At 43.3% G+C, this 20,594-nt stretch overlaps 1 long non-coding RNA gene across 1 annotated transcript in view; it reads left to right on the top strand.

The window, feature by feature from the left end:
- The window catches only part of LOC141147769 (uncharacterized), a 34,791-nt gene extending 31,333 nt beyond the window's left edge, over positions 1-3,458 (top strand). The window contains exon 2 of the long non-coding RNA XR_012245129.1: positions 1,844-3,458. This is a non-coding gene — a long non-coding RNA (uncharacterized lncRNA). The remainder of the gene's footprint in view (positions 1-1,843) is intronic.
- Positions 3,459-20,594: the final 17,136 nt, after the last annotated feature.

Raw genomic sequence — 20,594 nt, forward strand, 5'->3', positions numbered from 1 at the left:
CACTAGACCAACCGGGTTTTCCTACCGACTTGGTGCAAGGGGAGTATATCCTGCCACAAGGAGGGGTTTCCTATACCGAGTACTGAGGGTTAACCTACATAGCTATATCAGCCCCACAGCGATAACAGACGAGGGGACTTATTCCCAAGTCAGGGAACAGATTATAGCACAAACAGGCTGCTTTCATCTCTGTCCCTGTACTAGACACACACTACCAAGGTTATTAGATGGGGAATTAACCTCACCCTCAAACACGCACCACCAAGTAATCCCACTGTCCGTCTTTTACATTCTTTGCTCAGGCTGCCACAAGACCCTGATCAGAAGCACAATTGTGTTGAACAGGTTGCAGCAATAACCAGCCCTCGCCCAGATCTCACTGACATTCCCATACCAGGAGTACAGGACGTCTTCATAGACGGCAGTTGTTCTCGCCCCTCTGATGCAACATTCCTGACAGGGTATGCCATTGTCCAACTCCCTGACGTGGTATTGGAAGCAAAAGCCTTACCACCCTCCTCGGCACAGGTAGCAGAATTGGAGGCGCTCACAAGAGCTTGCATACTTTTCTCAGATCAGGAGGTAAACATCTACACAGATAGTAGGTACGCTTTTGGGGTCACGCATGACTATGGCGTAATATGGGCAAATAGAGGATTTAAAACTGCTGACAACAAGCCAATTGCTAACTCTACGCAAATTAAAGCACTCCTGCAAGCGATTCTTCTCCCAAAGCGGATAGCGGTCATCAAAGTAAAGGCACATTCATCGGATAACAGCAGAGTTTCCAAAGGAAACGCTCTGGCAGACAGAGAAGCAAAAAAAGCCGCTGCCCTATACATTAGTCAGCCAGCCCCCACAACAATGTTCTTCAAGGAACATTTTACATCACCCAACTTCAAAACCGTTGTGGCACAAATACAGGGATTAGCTACAGAAGAGGATGTTTCTTTTTGGGTCAAGGATGGCTTGACCAAGGACCAAGAAGGTCTTTGGTCAAAAGAGGGGAAGATATTGGGCATACCAGAATCAAGCAGTGTTCTCATACTCTCCTATCTCCATGGTCCAGGACATATAGGTACCACCGCCCTAACAAACATATACGCAAAGTCTTTCTGTACAAACAATTTGAGTAAACAGGCAAAACTCCTCACCAGCAGTTGTCTGACCTGTGCACAAAACAATGTCCAAGGGAAAAATCATGGATTACATGGCCACCTGCCCCCACCCCTGGGTCCCCTAACAGATTTGCAAATAGACTTTACACACATGCCCAAACAAAAAGGCAATTTGAAATGCCTTTGCGTGATCGTGGACAAATGGTCAGGTTGGGTCGAAAGTATTCCTTGTACAGGTGAGACTGCTAAAATTGCTGCCAAATGCATACTGAACCATTGGGTTTGTAGGTTTGGAATACCAACGGCCATATGGTCAGACAGAGGGCCTGCCTTCAGCTCCTCTGTTACACAGACTTTAGCTAAGCTACTAGGCTTACAGTGGAAATTGCACATCCCTTACCACCCACAAAGTGCAGGAGTAGTGGAAAGAATGAATAGGAACATTAAAGACAAGTTAAAAAAGGCTACGGGGGGCACCATGAAAGGATGGTTGGATTACCTTCCTTCTGTCCTATTTCAGATCAGGACAACACCACATGCTAGAACAAAACTCTCGCCCTTTGAGATTTTGATGGGAGTTCCTGCAAACATAGAGCTGCCCCTCTTAGATCAAAACACTGACATTAACATCTATTCTCAACAGGAAATGTACGTGAAAAATCTGGTAAGTATGTTACAGGATATGAACGAACAAGTCTCTGTCACCTTTTCTCCTCTTTCAACAGAACCTACTCATCCCTTCATCCCAGGAGACAAAGTACTGGTGAAACAACTGGCAAACAAAAAGAAGGTTGGACCCATTTTCTCTGGACCTTGGAAGATAGAGAAGGTTTCCAGAACTGCTGTACTGACCGATCTAGGAAACACCTGGATCCACGCCAGCCGGTTAAAGAAGTGTCCACAGCAACCCCAGACCCCTGACCCTCCACCAGCATCCCAAGACTCCTCTCTTCAGGAACAGCGATCAGATTTTGAGGACATTCAAGAAGGCATAAAACAAATCTCTCTGGACGACGAGACAAATCCCCCACCAACGAGAAGAGACGAGTAACAGAACTTTGTACACAGTACCTGACAAAATGATTTCTACCTTTGTGTCAGGAAAAACATTATGCTTCTGGACATGTCTGATTCTGATAGTATTCATACCTACTTGGTTAATAACAAATTGTGTGTACCATCCAGAAGATTTAGGGTCACTAGAAGGGATATGTGGAAATGCCCAGACAGCCAATACATCTAGTTTAAAATATAGAAGAAGTATATCCCCCACTGAACCCCCTTCAGGTTTCACTGACAAGATGTTGTTGTTGAAGTTTAAGTACAGTTATGCACAAAAGTCTGGCTTTGAGAAATGTTGGATATGCAGCAAACTCCACCCTAGTACAGCCAGGATCCCGTTGATGGCCATTCCCTTAAACATCACTCCTTTCCTGAATGGAACCCCCCCTATAGTTCTTGCCAATGTCATAAGAAAAAGTCCCAACAAGCCCCTCAGTTCTCACTTCATGGTTGAAGAACACTGCAATGACAATTTTTACCATACTGCTTTTCATATTGTTCTTGTATGCATGCTTCATGTTACTCAAATGCCTCTGCAAAAAGGGTAGCGAAGCACATTCCGAAACCATGAAGCTGACTTCCATTTCCAGAGATCCCACGGTATGGTACGAGAACCAGGAAAATGAGGCCGGAGGATATGAATCCTTAAGGCGTGACGAAAAGGTAGAATGACCATTTCGATGATATCGAATGGTCAAAGGGAGGATTGTAAGGAGATTCCATAATACATTGCATTATTGGTTATTGATTTTGATTATTGATTTTACCCTGAGGATATAAGTTCAGGATTGCTTATCTGCTTAATGAATTATATTTCAGTGAATGTGACAAATTGTATCTCATGACAGTATTACTTAATGACTGAATTATCTCATTGCAATATCACCCTGTCTGTCTATTCCTGTCTGATGTCTTCATCTTAGGAAACATCTGTCTGTGGTTTTTATCTCTGTACACTGTTGCTGGGTATGAGAAGGCCAACAACGGCCAGAATTAGCTTTTTTTAGGAAGTTGTGGCTGGGCATCTCATGGTCAGTAGACGTTAACAGAAAGTAAGGAATCATTGAACTGTAATGGCTTGAACTATAGGGGTTAACATTAGGGTCACAAGATGAAGACATTACTAATATATGGAAAATCACAAGATTAAGAAATTACTAAATATGCTAATGAACATTTATGTGTATCATTTTGATTGGCCCCCAAATGGGGCAGAGTCTTGTAGAGGCACAGCATAAAACAGCAAATCATTCAATAAACTATTGTAATCATTCAGCACGTACATTGTGTATGTGTAATTGATTGTCCGCCGGCGTGGTCCTCCACTGAGCCAACTCAAGAGCCTAGGCCAATAAGAGAAGACGGGCGCCTAACACTCTGCAATACTAGGTGATACCCAGTCATACTCTGCAATACCCAGCCATACTCTGCCATACCCAGCCATGCTCAGTTATACCCAGCCATGCTCGGCCATACCCAGCCATGCTCGGCTGTACTCGGCCTCTGTATGTGGCCAGGCTGTGGAAGTCTCACACATGTGGTATCGCCGTACTCAGGAGGAGTAGGAGAATCTATTTTGGGGTGTCATTTTTGGTATGTACATGTTATGTGTTAGAAATATTGTATAAATTGACAACTTTGTGTTTAAAAAATTTTTTTTTACCACTTCCTGCCCGCCGGTTGTCATACGACGTCCTTGACTTTGTGCGGGGATATCTGAATGATGGGTGCAGCTACAGGCCCCCTCGCTTTCTTTCTTTTTCTTCTTCCTTCCTTCTTACCATTCTTTTTTCTTTCTTTCTCTCCTTCCTTCTTCTCTCTCTTTCTTCTCTTTCTTTCTTTCTCTTTCCTTCTTTCTCCGTCCCCATTTCTCTTTCTTTCTCTCTCTTTCTTTCTTTCTTTCTTTCTTTCTTTCTTTCTTTCTTTCTTTCTTTCTTTCTTTCTTTCTGTCTCTTTCTCTTTCTTTCTCTCTGTCTCTCTTTCTCTTTCTTTCTCTCTTTATCTCTCTTTCTTTCCATTCTTTTTGTCTTTATTTCTTTCTCTTTCCTTCCTTCTTTCTCCGTCCCCCTCTTTCTTTCTTTCCTTCTCTCATCAGACCAGAGAATCTTATTTCTCACCATCTTGGAGCCCTTCGGGTGTATTTTAGCAAACTCCATGTGAGCTTTCATGTGTCTTGCACTGAGGAGAGGCTTCCATCGGGCCACTCTGCCACAAAGCCCCGACTAGTGGAGGGCTGCAGTGGTGGTTGACTTTCTACAACTTTCTCCCATCTCTGGAGCTCAGCCACAGTGATCTTTGGGTTCTTCTTTACCTCTCTCACTAAGGCTCTTCTCCCCCGATAGCTCAGTTTGGCCGGACGGCCAGCTCTAGGAAGGGTTCTGGTCATCCCAAACGTCTTCCATTTAAGGATTATGGAGGCCACTGTACTCTTAGGAACCTTAAGTGCAGCAGAAATTTTTTGTAACCTTGGCCAGATCTGTGCCTTGTCACAATTCTGTCTCTGAGCTCTTCAGGCAGTTCCTTTGACCTCATGATTCTCATTTGCTTTGACATGCACTGTGAGCTGTAAGGTCTTATATAGACAGGTGTGTGGCTTTCCTAATCAAGTCCAATCAGTATAATCAAACACAGCTGGACTCAAATGAAGGTGTAGAACCATCTAAAGGATGATCAGAAGAAATGGACAGCACCTGAGTTATATATATGAGTGTCACAGCAAAGGGTCTGAATACTTAGGACCATGTGATATTTCAGTTTTTCTTTTTTAATAAATCTGGAAAAAATGTCAACAATTCTGTGTTTTTCTGTCAATATGGGGTGCTGTGTGTACAATATGGGGTGCTGTGTGTACATTAATGAGGAAAAAAAATGAACTTAAATGATTTTAGCAAATGGCTGCAATATAACAAAGAGTGAAAAATTTAAGGGGTCTGAATACTTTCCGTCACCACTGTACTTGACATTTTTGCAACTGTCTTCAGCAAGTTTACGTAAATTTTCATTTATTGCCTTGATTTCTATTTTGCACTTTTTTAAATGAATATTTTGTACTAAGGTGTTCTTTTTGGCTGAAGGCCCTGTATGTTGTTTAAAATATGTCTGTCTGTTGTTGTTTTTGTGCACTTTTCATATTTATATGAATATTTTGTATTCGGCACCGACTACCTTTAGGAAAGATTACAGCTGAATGTTATATGTTTCAGTGAGAAATAGTGTAATCCCTTTGATTTTGCACTTTTATATATTAGTATTCTGTATTAAGGGTTCTTTTTTGCTGAAGGCCATGTATGTTGGTTGAGAAGTTTGTGAAATTTTTTGATTTTTGCACTTTTCCTAATTATGTCAATATTTGGTATAAAAATAAAAATACATATTAAAATGTGTGAGTGAACTCTGTTTCTCTCGCATTAAACATAATTGAACTTGTATTGTTTTAAGTATATTCTTGTTTTGAAATGACATTGATTCTTTATTAAAACCGGGGGGGGGGGGGGGCGCAGTTTGCCATCTTCGCCCTGGGCACCAAATGGCCTTGTCCCAGCACTGAGCCTATCATCTACTAGGACCCCCAGGTCCTTTTCCATCCTAGATTCTCCCAGAGGTTCTCCCCCTAGTGTATAGATTGCATTCATATTTTTGCCACCCAAATGCATTATTTTACATTTTTCTACATTGAACCTCATTTGCCATGTAGTTGCCCACCCCATTAATTTGTTCAGATCTTTTTGCAAGGTTTCCACGTCCTGCGGAGAAGTTATTCCCCTGCTAAGCTTAGTATCGTCTGCAAATACAGAGATTGAACTGTTTATCCCATCCTCCAGGTCGTTTATGAACAAATTAAATAGGATTGGTCCCAGCACAGAACCCTGGGGAACCCCACTACCCACCCCTGACCATTCCGAGTACTCCCCATTTATCACCACCCTCTGAACTCGCCCTTGTAGCCAGTTTGCAATCCATGTACTCACCCTATGGTCCATGCCAACGGACCTTATTTTGTACAGTAAACGTTTATGGGGAACTGCGTCAAATGCTTTTGCAAAATCCAGATACACCACGTCTACGGGCCTTCCTTTATCTAGATGGCAACTCACCTCCTCATAGAAGGTTAATAGATTGGTTTGGCAAGAACGATTCTTCATGAATCCATGCTGATTACTGCTAAAATCTTGTATATAGTCCCTTATCATCCCCTCCAAGAGTTTACATACTATTGATGCTAGGCTAACTGGTCTGTAATTCCCAGGGATGTATTTTGGGCCCTTTTTAAATATTGGTGCAACATTGGCTTTTCTCCAATCAGCTGGTACCATTCCAGTCAGTAGACTGTCTGTAAAAATTAGGAACAACGGTCTGGCAATCACTTGACTAAGTTCCCTAAGTACCCTCGGATGCAAGCCATCTGGTCCCGGTGATTTATTAATGTTAAGTTTCTCAAGTCTAATTTTAATTCTGTCCTCTGTTAACCATGGAGGTGCTTCCTGTGTTGTGTCATGAGGATAAACACTGCAGTTTTGGTTACTGAAGCCCCCTGATTCACTCGTGAAGACTGAGGAGAAGAATAAATTCAATACCTTCACCATCTCCCCATCCTTTGTAACCAGATGTCCTTCCTCATTCTTTATGGGGCCAATATGGTCTGTCCACCCTTTTTTACTGTTTACATACTTAACGAATTTCTTGGGATTTTTTTTTGCTCTCCTCCGCTATGTGTCTTTCATGTTCGATCTTAGCCATTCTAATTGCACCCTTACATTTCTTGCTGCATTCTTTATAAAGTCTGAATGCTGAGGATGATCCCTCAACCCTGTATTTTTTGAAGGCCTTCTCCTTTGCTTTTATATGCATTTTTACATTGGAGTTAAGCCATCCAGGACTTTTGTTCGCTCTTTTAAATTTATTACCCAATGGGATACATTGGCTAATGCCCTTATTTAATATGCTCTTAAAGCAAACCCATCTCTCCTCCGTATTCTTTGTTCCTAATATTTTATCCCAATTTATGCCTTTTAGCAAGGTTTGTAGTTTAGGGAAGTTGGCTCTTTTGAAATTCAGTGTCTTTGTATTCCCTTTAGGTTTCCTATTTGTGTGATTTATACTGAAACTAATTGACCTGTGATCGCTGTTACCTAAATTGCCCCGTATTTCCACATCCGTGAACAGGTCTGTATTGTTGGTAATCAGTAGATCCAGTAATGTTTTATTTCTAGTTGGTGCGTCTACCATCTGACCCATAAAATTGTCCTGCAAGACATTAAGGAACTGGCGAGCCTTAAAAGAACTTTTTCACGCGGTTGCGTTTAGCTGCGGTAGTCAATGTTTTTGTTTGATCCTGAATCTACCCATGATGCATTTCGGTCCTCTGCAGTTCAAATCATGTATTTCCTGTCTCTTTGTGTACTGGCTGAGTGTGTGTTGGAGTTTTGCAGTGAAAAGGAGTGTTCTGTCGATTGTGCTGAAATCTTTGAAGATGAATACATGTATCGGTAGTTTGATGGCAATGCTCATATTGCTGTTGATGAGAATGAAGAGGAGAAGAGCGATCGAGCGCAGGAGATATCCCCGTCGTTACTGGGTGCACCCTTTAACCTCGCAGCGTCTTTCGATCGGCTACTTTGCCCTCATGTATGGCGAACTGAGAACTCATCAGGACAAGTTCTACAACTATACGAGGATGTCGGTGGAGAGTTTTGATAAATTGTTGCGACTTGTTCGAGGACGCCTTACCAGACACAGGACTAACATGAGAAGATGCATTAGTGAAGAAGAGCGGCTGTTACTGACATTAAGGTAGGTTTTCCATATCTTTAACATATGCTTACATTCATGCACATGCAGGTTTATATTATTGACAATAGTGTGTGAGTTACATCTATATATATTTCATACTTTTTTCTAGTTTCTGAATGCTTCTCAATTTTGTATTGCAGATACCTTGCCACTGGAGCGAGTTTTACCTCCCTTCATCACCAGTTCCTCATGGGAATTTCAAAAGTGTCGACTGTTGTACATGACACCTGTACTGCCATTTGGGAGGAGCTTAAGAGTACAGTAATGCCGGAACCAACAGCCAGTCTGTGGGAAGAGATTGCAGAGGAATTTTAGGAGAAGACAAACTTCCCAAATTGTATCGGGGCCTTAGACGGGAAGCATATCAGGCTCATCAAGCCACCAAACTCAGGTTCCCGCTATTTCAATTACAAGAAGTACTTCTCCATTGTCCTGCTGGGACTGAGTGATGCAAACATGCACTTCATAGCGGTGGACGTTGGTGCTTATGGAAGTTCTGGAGATTCCAGAATTTTTCGTAATTCCATGATGGGCCAGCGGCTGCAGTATGGAGACTTTAATGTCCCACAGGCAAGGCCTCTACCTGGTACTGCTGGACCAGATCTGCCCCTAGTAGTCCTAGGAGATGAGGCATTTGCCCTATCCACCCACCTCCTCAGGCCATATACCAGGCATGGTCTTACTGCCAAGAAGCGTATATTCAACTATCGTCTGAGCCGTGCACACAGGATGGTGGAGTGCGCATTCGGTATTTGTAGTGCAAAATGGCGTGTACTGCTGACTGCAATGCATCTAGAAGTGGATCATGCAGTCAATGTGGTTTTGGCATGCTGTGTTCTCCATAACTTTGTAAGGGGAAAGGAGATTGTGCCCAATGAATCGCCGTTATCTTTTTTAGAAGAAAACAGAGGGCATGTTACTACCACTCGGCCAAGCAATCATGCGCTACAAGTCCGTGAACACTTCAGCGATTATTTTCTTAGTGATGATGGACAGCTACCGTGGCAGTATGATTTTGTTTAATATTGTATCTTGTGCACTCTCTGTGGGAATGGGATGAGTTCTGAGATCTTCCGCTTATAACGGTGGTCAAGGAGGGTTGCCAACCAGTAATCATCCTTCTACTTTATGCCACGTATTCTTGGGTCCTTTCACAGACTTTGAAGCATGAGGTTGCCCATGCGTCTCAAATTTGCCGAGGCTTGAGAAGCAGACTCCTCGGGGTCACTCAGGATGACAGCATCTTGAACGCTGCACCACCAAATTAAGGACATGTGCCAGGCATGGCACATGTGTCAACTTTCCCTGTCTAAGGGCGGGCAGGAGGTTTGAGCCATTATTGGACACCACTATTCCTGGCTCCAGTTGGCATGGTGTGAACCACCTCTGGGCCTGTCCCTGCAGAGCTGCAAGAATCTCTGCTCCGATGTGGTTCCTGTTCCCTAACCACACCAGCTAAAGCACTGCATGGCACGTTTTAGCCTGACTCTATGAATAACCCTTTGAACGCTTATGGGGTACCTGATGTTCATAGGACAATTCTGCAGAGAAGGGCATGGAGGTGGCGGAGGAGGAGGGGTAGAGCTCACAGGTCTGACATCATCACCACCAGCTGTATGGGCACGTGGGGGGCACGACAAGCTAGAGCACCAAGCCCTGTCCTGCATCCTTTCGAGTTGCAAGCAGCATTACCCAGTGTGCTGTGAACTAAATATATCATCCCTGCCCATACTTGCTGGACCATGTGTCAGCAGTAAGGTAGATTTTACAGCTGACTGCCTTGCCCAGTGATGCCAGAATATTCCCTTCCACGTGATGGTAGAGAGATGGAATGGCCCTACGTGAAAAGTAGTAGCGACTGGGAACCTGCCATTGTGGTACAGCCCATTGTGCGAATTCACGGAACGGGGCAGAATCCACCAGGCTGAAAGGCAGAAGTTGGAGAGCCAACAGCTTTGACACGCTTGCATTCAGACGCTGGGCATGTGGGACTGTTTTTTTAGTTTCCGCTGCACAGATGGGGCAGATAAATTTGCCTGCTACAGTCTACAGCTGGTGGTGTGCTGCTGGCAGATGTGCTGCTAGTACCTGGGACACCATGCGCTATACCATCATCCCTGTCAGTTGAGGCTGCTGAGAGGTAATGACTCTGTATCGCAGGGGCAGACTGAAGTGGGTAAGGAGGAGGAGGGACAGATTAGTGCCCCTTTTGTGTGGCTTTTAGGTGCTCTTGCCAACGGGCTGGACATTAAATGCCTTGTTAAGCATGTGGTACCCAAATGGTTGGTGTTTTTGCCACGTTTGATGTGCCTGAGACACAGTTTGCAGATAGCAACAGTGCAACATAATCATCATCGTTTCCATATCCTTCATCTTCATCGTTACCACTGGAGACAACTTGGCAATACGCTGCGGTTTGGGGAACATGAATGCCAATTTGTCTACCAGTGCTCCTCCCTCTCTCTAGGCTCATGTTCCTGTCATCCTCAACCTCAGAACCAACAGCTGAATCCAGTAATGGCTGGGCATCATTAAGGGGCAAGTGGCTGACGCTGTGGTCAAATAACTCAGCTGACTCCTCAATGGTTGATGTTGGGGCTATGGCAGGAATGGATGTGGACAAGGAAGCAGGTTTATCCACTCTGGCAACTGCAGGGGACTGCACACTTGTCTCTGCTTGTGTGACAGAGGATGAGGAAGATGAACAAGGTTTAGTAAGCCAGTCCACCACCTCCTCTGCATGCTGTGGCTGGATAGCATGGGCAAACCCACTAAAGAGAAGAAGTGATGCCCTGCCTGAAGACTGACCATCACATCCACCTTTGCCTGTGGATACATTTGTTACTGGCCCCCTTACAGTGCCAAGGGAATGTCTGCCTCTCCTTGTTGTGCTCCCAGACATTATTGGGAGGGAGGGGGCGGTGCTTATAAGCAAATGTAAAGAAGAAGCTGAAATCTGGACGTAGATGCACTTTAATCAATGTAAAGAGGTGTTTGGTGCACTTTAATTTGAGTACTCACACTACACAGACACACTCCACGGATACACTATAATATACTGCAATGTAATGCACAAAATGTACAGTGTCGCACAGATATGGCGTTAAACTGGCAGTAATGCACACAAAACTATATGGCGTTAAACTGGCAGTAACGTGCACACAGAACTATATGGCGTTAAACTGGCAGTAACGCACAATACTATATGACGTTAAACTGGCAGTAACGCACACAAAACTATATGGTGTTAAACTGGCAGTAACGCGCGCAAAACTATATGGCGTTAAACTCCCAGTAACACATGCACAACTATATGGTGTTAAACTGTCAGTAACGCACACATAACTGTATGGCGTTAAACTGGCAGTAACGCACACAAAACTATATGGCATTAAACTGCCAGTAACGCGCACAAAATGAACCAGCAGTAACGCACACAGAAGTAAATTGCATTAAACTGGCAGTAACGCACACAGAACTATATGGCATTAAACTGGCAGCAGCACATGCAAAACTATATGGCGTTAAACTGACAGTAAGGCGCCTTTCACACGGACGGCTATTCTGCCACAGTTAAAAGCATGTTTTTTTTCTGTGAAATTCAAAACTCCAGGCACTGCGATCAGCTGCATTTGTACAATGCGATCACCTGCGTTTACATGCATTTTTACATAGTTACATAGTAGGTGAGGTTGAAAAAAGACACAAGTCCATCAAGTCCAACCTATGTGTGTGATTATGTGTCAGTATTACATTATATATCCCTGTATGTTGCGGTCATTCAGGTGCTTATTTAATAGTTTCTTGAAGCTATCAATGCTCCCTGCTGAGACCACCGCCTGCGGAAGGGAATTCCACATCCTTGCCCCTCTCACAGTAAAGAACCCTCTACGTAGTTTAAGGTTAAACCTCTTTTCTTCTAATTTTAATGAGTGGCCGCGAGTCTTGTTAAACTCTCTTCTGCGAAAAAGTTTTATTTCTATTGTAGGGTCACCAGTATGGTATTTGTATATTGAAATCATATCCCCTCTCAAGCGTCTGTTCTCCAGAGAGAATAAGTTCAGTGCTCGCAACCTTTCCTCATAACTAAGATCCTCCGGACCCTTTATTAGCTTTGTTGCCCTTCTTTGTACTCGCTCCATTTCCAGTACATCCATCCTGAGGACTGGTGCCCAGAACAGGACAGCATACTCCAGGTGCAGTCGGACCAGAGTCTTGTAGAGTGGGAGAATTATCGTTTTATCTCTGGAGTTGATCCCCTTTTTAATGCATGCCAATATTCTGTTTGCTTTGTTAGTAGCAGCTTGGCATTGCATCCCATTGGTGAGCCTATCCAGGGCCGGTACAAGGCAGGGGCGGAGGGGGCACGTGCCCTGGGCGGTACCATTTGGTATGGGGGGGGGCGCAGCTGTGCGCTCCTGCATGATCCTCCCTTCCCTTCCCTCAGCACACAACTACACTGTTTACTCCCCTACGGAGGAGTCCCGTAGTCTCTGCCAGCGCTGTGACGTCACTCACGGCCAGAGGCGAGGTGGGAGGACGCAGAGAGGAGCGCAGGGAGGCGGGAGCTGTGAGCTGTGTTGTGTCGGCGCGCTGTCTGTTATCAAGCGGAGCCGAGCTGAGGAGCTACTGCCTGGCTGGCTGGCTCAGGCTGGATTCAATCTGGAAGGTAGAAGAGCGCAGTCAGTGCCAGTGTTCTCACTCAGATCTTCAGCAGTGGTGGTCACTGGTCATTAACCTCGCCTCAGCCTCCTCCCCTCCCAATCCAGCCATTTATTAATCTGTTTTTTAGTGTTTACTTACACAAGTTCAGACTCAGAACTTCTGAGTCTGAACTTGTGTAAGTAAACACTTAAAAAACAGATTAATAAATGGCTGCATTGGTTGAGGGGAGGAGGCTGAGGCGAGGTTAATGACCAGTGACCACCACTGCTGAATACCCCACAATACTGTGCAATACTCTGCAATACCCCGCAATACTGTGCAATACTCTGCAATACCCCGCAATACTGTGCAATACTGTGCAATACTCTGCAATACCCCGCAATACTCTGCAATACCCCGCAATACTGTGCAATACTGTGCAATACCCCGCAATACTGTGCAATACTCTGCAATACCCCGCAATACTGTGCAATACCCCGCAATACTGTGCAATACCCCTCAATAATGTGCAATACTGTGCAATACCCCACAATACTGTGCAATACCCCACAATACTGTGCAATACCCCACAACACTGTGCAATACCCTGCAACACTGTGCAATACCCCGCAACACTGTGCAATACTCTGCAACACTGCAATACTCTGCAATCCCCCGCAACACTGTGCAATACTCTGCAATACCCCGCAACACTGTGCAATACTCTGCAATACCCCACAATACTGTGCAATACTCTGCAATACCCCGCAATACTGTGCAATACTCTGCAATACCCCGCAATACTGTGCAATACTCCACAGTACTGTGCAATACTCTGCAATACCCCGCAACACTGTGCAATACTCTGCAATACTCCACAGTACTGTGCAATACTCTGCAATACTGTGCAATACTCTGCAATACCCCACAATACTGTGCAATACTCTGCAATACCCCACAATACTGTGCAATACTCTGCAATACCCCACAATACTGTGCAAAACTCTGCAATACCCCACAATACTGTGCAATACCTCGCAATACCGTGCAATACCCAGCCATACTCTGTGATACTCGGCGATACCCTGCCATACTCTGCAATACCCCGCCATATTCTGCAATACCCTGCCATACTCTGCAATACCCCGCAATACCCTGTAATACTCGGTGATACCCAGCCATACTCTGCAATACTCGGTGATACCCAGCCATACTCTGCAATACTAGGTGATACCCAGTCATACTCTGCCATACCCAGCCATGCTCAGTTATACCCAGCCATGCTCGGCCATACCCAGCCATGCTCGGCTGTACTCGGCCTCTGTATGTGGCCAGGCTGTGGAAGTCTCACACATGTGGTATCGCCGTACTCAGGAGGAGTAGGAGAATCTATTTTGGGGTGTCATTTTTGGTATGTACATGTTATGTGTTAGAAATATTGTATAAATTGACAACTTTGTGTTTAAAAAATTTTTTTTTACCACTTCCTGCCCGCCGGTTGTCATACGACGTCCTTGACTTTGTGCGGGGATATCTGAATGATGGGTGCAGCTACAGGCCCCCTCGCTTTCTTTCTTTTTCTTCTTCCTTCCTTCTTACCATTCTTTTTTCTTTCTTTCTCTCCTTCCTTCTTCTCTCTCTTTCTTCTTTCTTTCTTTCTCTTTCCTTCTTTCTCCATCCCCATTTCTCTTTCTTTCTCTTTCTTTCTTTCTTTCTTTCTTTCTTTCTTTCTTTCTTTCTTTCTTTCTTTCTTTCTTTCTTTCTTTCTTTCTTTCTCTCTTTATCTCTCTTTCTTTCCATTCTTTTTGTCTTTATTTCTTTCTCTTTCCTTCCTTCTTTCTCCGTCCCCCTCTTTCTTTCTTTCCTTCTCTCATCAGACCAGAGAATCTTATTTCTCACCATCTTGGAGCCCTTCGGGTGTATTTTAGCAAACTCCATGTGAGCTTTCATGTGTCTTGCACTGAGGAGAGGCTTCCATCGGGCCACTCTGCCACAAAGCCCTGACTAGTGGAGGGCTGCAGTGGTGGTTGACTTTCTACAACTTTCTCCCATCTCTGGAGCTCAGCCACAGTGATCTTTGGGTTCTTCTTTACCTCTCTCACTAAGGCTCTTCTCCCCCGATAGCTCAGTTTGGCCGGACGGCCAGCTCTAGGAAGGGTTCTGGTCATCCCAAACGTCTTCCATTTAAGGATTATGGAGGCCACTGTGCTCTTAGGAACCTTAAGTGCAGCAGAAATTTTTTGTAACCTTGGCCAGATCTGTGCCTTGTCACAATTCTGTCTCTGAGCTCTTCAGGCAGTTCCTTTGACCTCATGATTCTCATTTGCTTTGACATGCACTGTGAGCTGTAAGGTCTTATATAGACAGGTGTGTGGCTTTCCTAATCAAGTCCAATCAGTATAATCAAACACAGCTGGACTCAAATGAAGGTGTAGAACCATCTAAAGGATGATCAGAAGAAATGGACAGCACCTGAGTTATATATATGAGTGTCACAGCAAAGGGTCTGAATACTTAGGACCATGTGATATTTCAGTTTTTCTTTTTTAATAAATCTGGAAAAAATGTCAACAATTCTGTGTTTTTCTGTCAATATGGGGTGCTGTGTGTACAATATGGGGTGCTGTGTGTACATTAATGAGGAAAAAAAATGAACTTAAATGATTTTAGCAAATGGCTGCAATATAACAAAGAGTGAAAAATTTAAGGGGTCTGAATACTTTCCGTCACCACTGTACTTGACATTTTTGCAACTGTCTTCAGCAAGTTTACGTAAATTTTCATTTATTGCCTTGATTTCTATTTTGCACTTTTTTAAATGAATATTTTGTACTAAGGTGTTCTTTTTGGCTGAAGGCCCTGTATGTTGTTTAAAATATGTCTGTCTGTTGTTGTTTTTGTGCACTTTTCATATTTATATGAATATTTTGTATTCAGCACCGACTACCTTTAGGAAAGATTACAGCTGAATGTTATATGTTTCAGTGAGAAATAGTGTAATCCCTTTGATTTTGCACTTTTATATATTAGTATTCTGTATTAAGGGTTCTTTTTTGCTGAAGGCCATGTATGTTGGTTGAGAAGTTTGTGAAATTTTTTGTTTTTTGCACTTTTCCTAATTATGTCAATATTTGGTATAAAAATAAAAATACATATTAAAATGTGTGAGTGAACTCTGTTTCTATCGCATTAAACATAATTGAACTTGTATTGTTTTAAGTATATTCTTGTTTTGAAATGACATTGATTCTTTATTAAAACCGGGGGGGGGGGGCGCAATTTGCCATCTTCGCCCTGGGCACCAAATGGCCTTGTCCCAGCACTGAGCCTATCATCTACTAGGACCCCCAGGTCCTTTTCCATCCTAGATTCTCCCAGAGGTTCTCCCCCTAGTGTATAGATTGCATTCATATTTTTGCCACCCAAATGCATTATTTTACATTTTTCTACATTGAACCTCATTTGCCATGTAGTTGCCCACCCCATTAATTTGTTCAGATCTTTTTGCAAGGTTTCCACGTCCTGCGGAGAAGTTATTCCCCTGCTAAGCTTAGTATCGTCTGCAAATACAGAGATTGAACTGTTTATCCCATCCTCCAGGTCGTTTATGAACAAATTAAATAGGATTGGTCCCAGCACAGAACCCTGGGGAACCCCACTACCCACCCCTGACCATTCCGAGTACTCCCCATTTATCACCACCCTCTGAACTCGCCCTTGTAGCCAGTTTGCAATCCATGTACTCACCCTATGGTCCATGCCAACGGACCTTATTTTGTACAGTAAACGTTTATGGGGAACTGCGTCAAATACTTTTGCAAAATCCAGATACACCACGTCTACGGGCCTTCCTTTATCTAGATGGCAACTCACCTCCTCATAGAAGGTTAATAGATTGGTTTGGCAAGAACGATTCTTCATGAATCCATGCTGATTACTGCTAAAATCTTGTATATAGTCCCTTATCATCCCCTCCAAGAGTTTACATACTATTGATGCTAGGCTAACTGGTCTGTAATTCCCAGGGATGTATTTTGGGCCCTTTTTAAATATTGGTGCAACATTGGCTTTTCTCCAATCAGCTGGTACCATTCCAGTCAGTAGACTGTCTGTAAAAATTAGGAACAACGGTCTGGCAATCACTTGACTAAGTTCCCTAAGTACCCTCGGATGCAAGCCATCTGGTCCCGGTGATTTATTAATGTTAAGTTTCTCAAGTCTAATTTTAATTCTGTCCTCTGTTAACCATGGAGGTGCTTCCTGTGTTGTGTCATGAGGATAAACACTGCAGTTTTGGTTACTGAAGCCCCCTGATTCACTCGTGAAGACTGAGGAGAAGAATAAATTCAATACCTTCACCATCTCCCCATCCTTTGTAACCAGATGTCCTTCCTCATTCTTTATGGGGCCAATATGGTCTGTCCACCCTTTTTTACTGTTTACATACTTAAAGAATTTCTTGGGATTTTTTTTTGCTCTCCTCCGCTATGTGTCTTTCATGTTCGATCTTAGCCATTCTAATTGCACCCTTACATTTCTTGCTGCATTCTTTATAAAGTCTGAATGCTGAGGATGATCCCTCAACCTTGTATTTTTTGAAGGCCTTCTCCTTTGCTTTTATATGCATTTTTACATTGGAGTTAAGCCATCCAGGACTTTTGTTCGCTCTTTTAAATTTATTACCCAATGGGATACATTGGCTAATGCCCTTATTTAATATGCTCTTAAAGCAAACCCATCTCTCCTCCGTATTCTTTGTTCCTAATATTTTATCCCAATTTATGCCTTTTAGCAAGGTTTGTAGTTTAGGGAAGTTGGCTCTTTTGAAATTCAGTGTCTTTGTATTCCCTTTAGGTTTCCTATTTGTGTGATTTATACTGAAACTAATTGACCTGTGATCGCTGTTACCTAAATTGCCCCGTATTTCCACATCCGTGAACAGGTCTGTATTGTTGGTAATCAGTAGATCCAGTAATGTTTTATTTCTAGTTGGTGCGTCTACCATCTGACCCATAAAATTGTCCTGCAAGACATTAAGGAACTGGCGAGCCTTAAAAGAACTTTTTCACGCGGTTGCGTTTAGCTGCGGTAGTCAATGTTTTTGTTTGATCCTGAATCTACCCATGATGCATTTCGGTCCTCTGCAGTTCAAATCATGTATTTCCTGTCTCTTTGTGTACTGGCTGAGTGTGTGTTGGAGTTTTGCAGTGAAAAGGAGTGTTCTGTCGATTGTGCTGAAATCTTTGAAGATGAATACATGTATCGGTAGTTTGATGGCAATGCTCATATTGCTGTTGATGAGAATGAAGAGGAGAAGAGCGATCGAGCGCAGGAGATATCCCCGTCGTTACTGGGTGCACCCTTTAACCTCGCAGCGTCTTTCGATCGGCTACTTTGCCCTCATGTATGGCGAACTGAGAACTCATCAGGACAAGTTCTACAACTATACGAGGATGTCGGTGGAGAGTTTTGATAAATTGTTGCGACTTGTTCGAGGACGCCTTACCAGACACAGGACTAACATGAGAAGATGCATTAGTGAAGAAGAGCGGCTGTTACTGACATTAAGGTAGGTTTTCCATATCTTTAACATATGCTTACATTCATGCACATGCAGGTTTATATTATTGACAATAGTGTGTGAGTTACATCTATATATATTTCATACTTTTTTCTAGTTTCTGAATGCTTCTCAATTTTGTATTGCAGATACCTTGCCACTGGAGCGAGTTTTACCTCCCTTCATCACCAGTTCCTCATGGGAATTTCAAAAGTGTCGACTGTTGTACATGACACCTGTACTGCCATTTGGGAGGAGCTTAAGAGTACAGTAATGCCGGAACCAACAGCCAGTCTGTGGGAAGAGATTGCAGAGGAATTTTAGGAGAAGACAAACTTCCCAAATTGTATCGGGGCCTTAGACGGGAAGCATATCAGGCTCATCAAGCCACCAAACTCAGGTTCCCGCTATTTCAATTACAAGAAGTACTTCTCCATTGTCCTGCTGGGACTGAGTGATGCAAACATGCACTTCATAGCGGTGGACGTTGGTGCTTATGGAAGTTCTGGAGATTCCAGAATTTTTCGTAATTCCATGATGGTCCAGCGGCTGCAGTATGGAGACTTTAATGTCCCACAGGCAAGGCCTCTACCTGGTACTGCTGGACCAGATCTGCCCCTAGTAGTCCTAGGAGATGAGGCATTTGCCCTATCCACCCACCTCCTCAGGCCATATACCAGGCATGGTCTTACTGCCAAGAAGCGTATATTCAACTATCGTCTGAGCCGTGCACGCAGGATGGTGGAGTGCGCATTCGGTATTTGTAGTGCAAAATGGCGTGTACTGCTGACTGCAATGCATCTAGAAGTGGATCATGCAGTCAATGTGGTTTTGGCATGCTGTGTTCTCCATAACTTTGTAAGGGGAAAGGAGATTGTGCCCAATGAATCGCCGTTATCTTTTTTAGAAGAAAACAGAGGGCATGTTACTACCACTCGGCCAAGCAATCATGCGCTACAAGTCCGTGAACACTTCAGCGATTATTTTCTTAGTGATGATGGACAGCTACCGTGGCAGTATGATTTTGTTTAATATTGTATTTACCCATTTGCACCACCCTGCTTGTTTTGTTGAAATAAAGTAGTTGACAACTTTGTTCATTCAAATTGGATTTTTATTTTTATCTTTGCTATGTAAATTAACAAAGGGTATAAAAAATAGAAAAACCTTACAAAAACATAGATGCTTTCATCTGTAGTAATTTTTTTTATTATATTTTCATTCCTTTGGAATGTTGAGATTTTTTTTTATTTTCAAGTACAACAGGAATTGGTACAACAGAGAACGTCCAATAAATATAGAGTGACTCAGTAGAACAGATAACATCCCAAAAAATCCCTTACGTGAACCCTCAAGCAACCACAAATATAGAATATTCCATAAATATAGAGTAAGGTGTTGTAAACATTTTTTGTGTAAAGCAGGGATCTTCAAACTACGGCCCTCCAGCTGTCATGATGGGAATTGTAGTTGCATAACAACTGGAAGGCTATAGTTTGATGACCCTTGGTGTAAAGGAAGTGCTTCAGTGTGTGTCCAACATTCTCCTTAGAGATGGCCCCTCTGAAAAAGTGTCAGAAACCTAACCTTGGTCTCCTTAACTGAAAGGGGTTGTAAACATTACTTTGTGTAAAGCAGAGATCTTCAAACTATGGCCCTCCAGCTGTTGCGGAACTACACATCCCATGAGGCATTGTCAAACTGTGAGATTCACAGACATGACTAGGCATGATGGGAATTGTAGTTGCAGAACAGCTGGAGGGCCATAGTTTGATGACCCCTGGTGTAAAGGTATAATTAAGTGCTGCAGAGTGTGTCCAACATTCTCCTGTAAAGCATTAACAGAAACTGAAAAATAAAACCATCATTAAAATAATAAACTAAAATAGTTAAACTACAAGTTTTCATACACTGGGTAAGTGGAGCGCTGGGAAGAATGGCTTGATTCACTGCCAACATCTATAGGGGATCCCGATTGGGAAGATGAGGGTGAACTGAGTGGGTGTGACTGCACATGCATTCTTTGAAAACCAGGATTAGATGGGAAAGGTGTATACGTTGGTGGCGGTCCTGCGTATGGGTTAATGACTGGTGTGGTCTCATGGTACCGATGACTTGGCGTTGGTTTATTAAAAGAGCCACTAGGTGTGTTAAAACCAAGACCCCATGGCTGAAATTTTGGATATGGGCGTTGCTCTTTGCAAGCAGAGACTATATACGTAAGATAGGCATGTATATCACCCCTGACTTCAGTACGCTTATCAGGAGGAATCTCCCTGAATACACATAGTAACATTCTCAAAAAGATCACATCAGGGTCTGAGATGTTGAGGAATTCATCAACTTTTGTGGCAGGTTGTTGTGATTGGTTTCAGATTTCTTGAATTATACGATCAAAATATTCCTCAAAAGGTGGCTCT

The sequence above is a fragment of the Aquarana catesbeiana genome, linkage group LG06 (assembly GCF_042186555.1).
Source record: "Aquarana catesbeiana isolate 2022-GZ linkage group LG06, ASM4218655v1, whole genome shotgun sequence".
NCBI classification, from domain to species: Eukaryota; Metazoa; Chordata; class Amphibia; order Anura; family Ranidae; genus Aquarana; species Aquarana catesbeiana.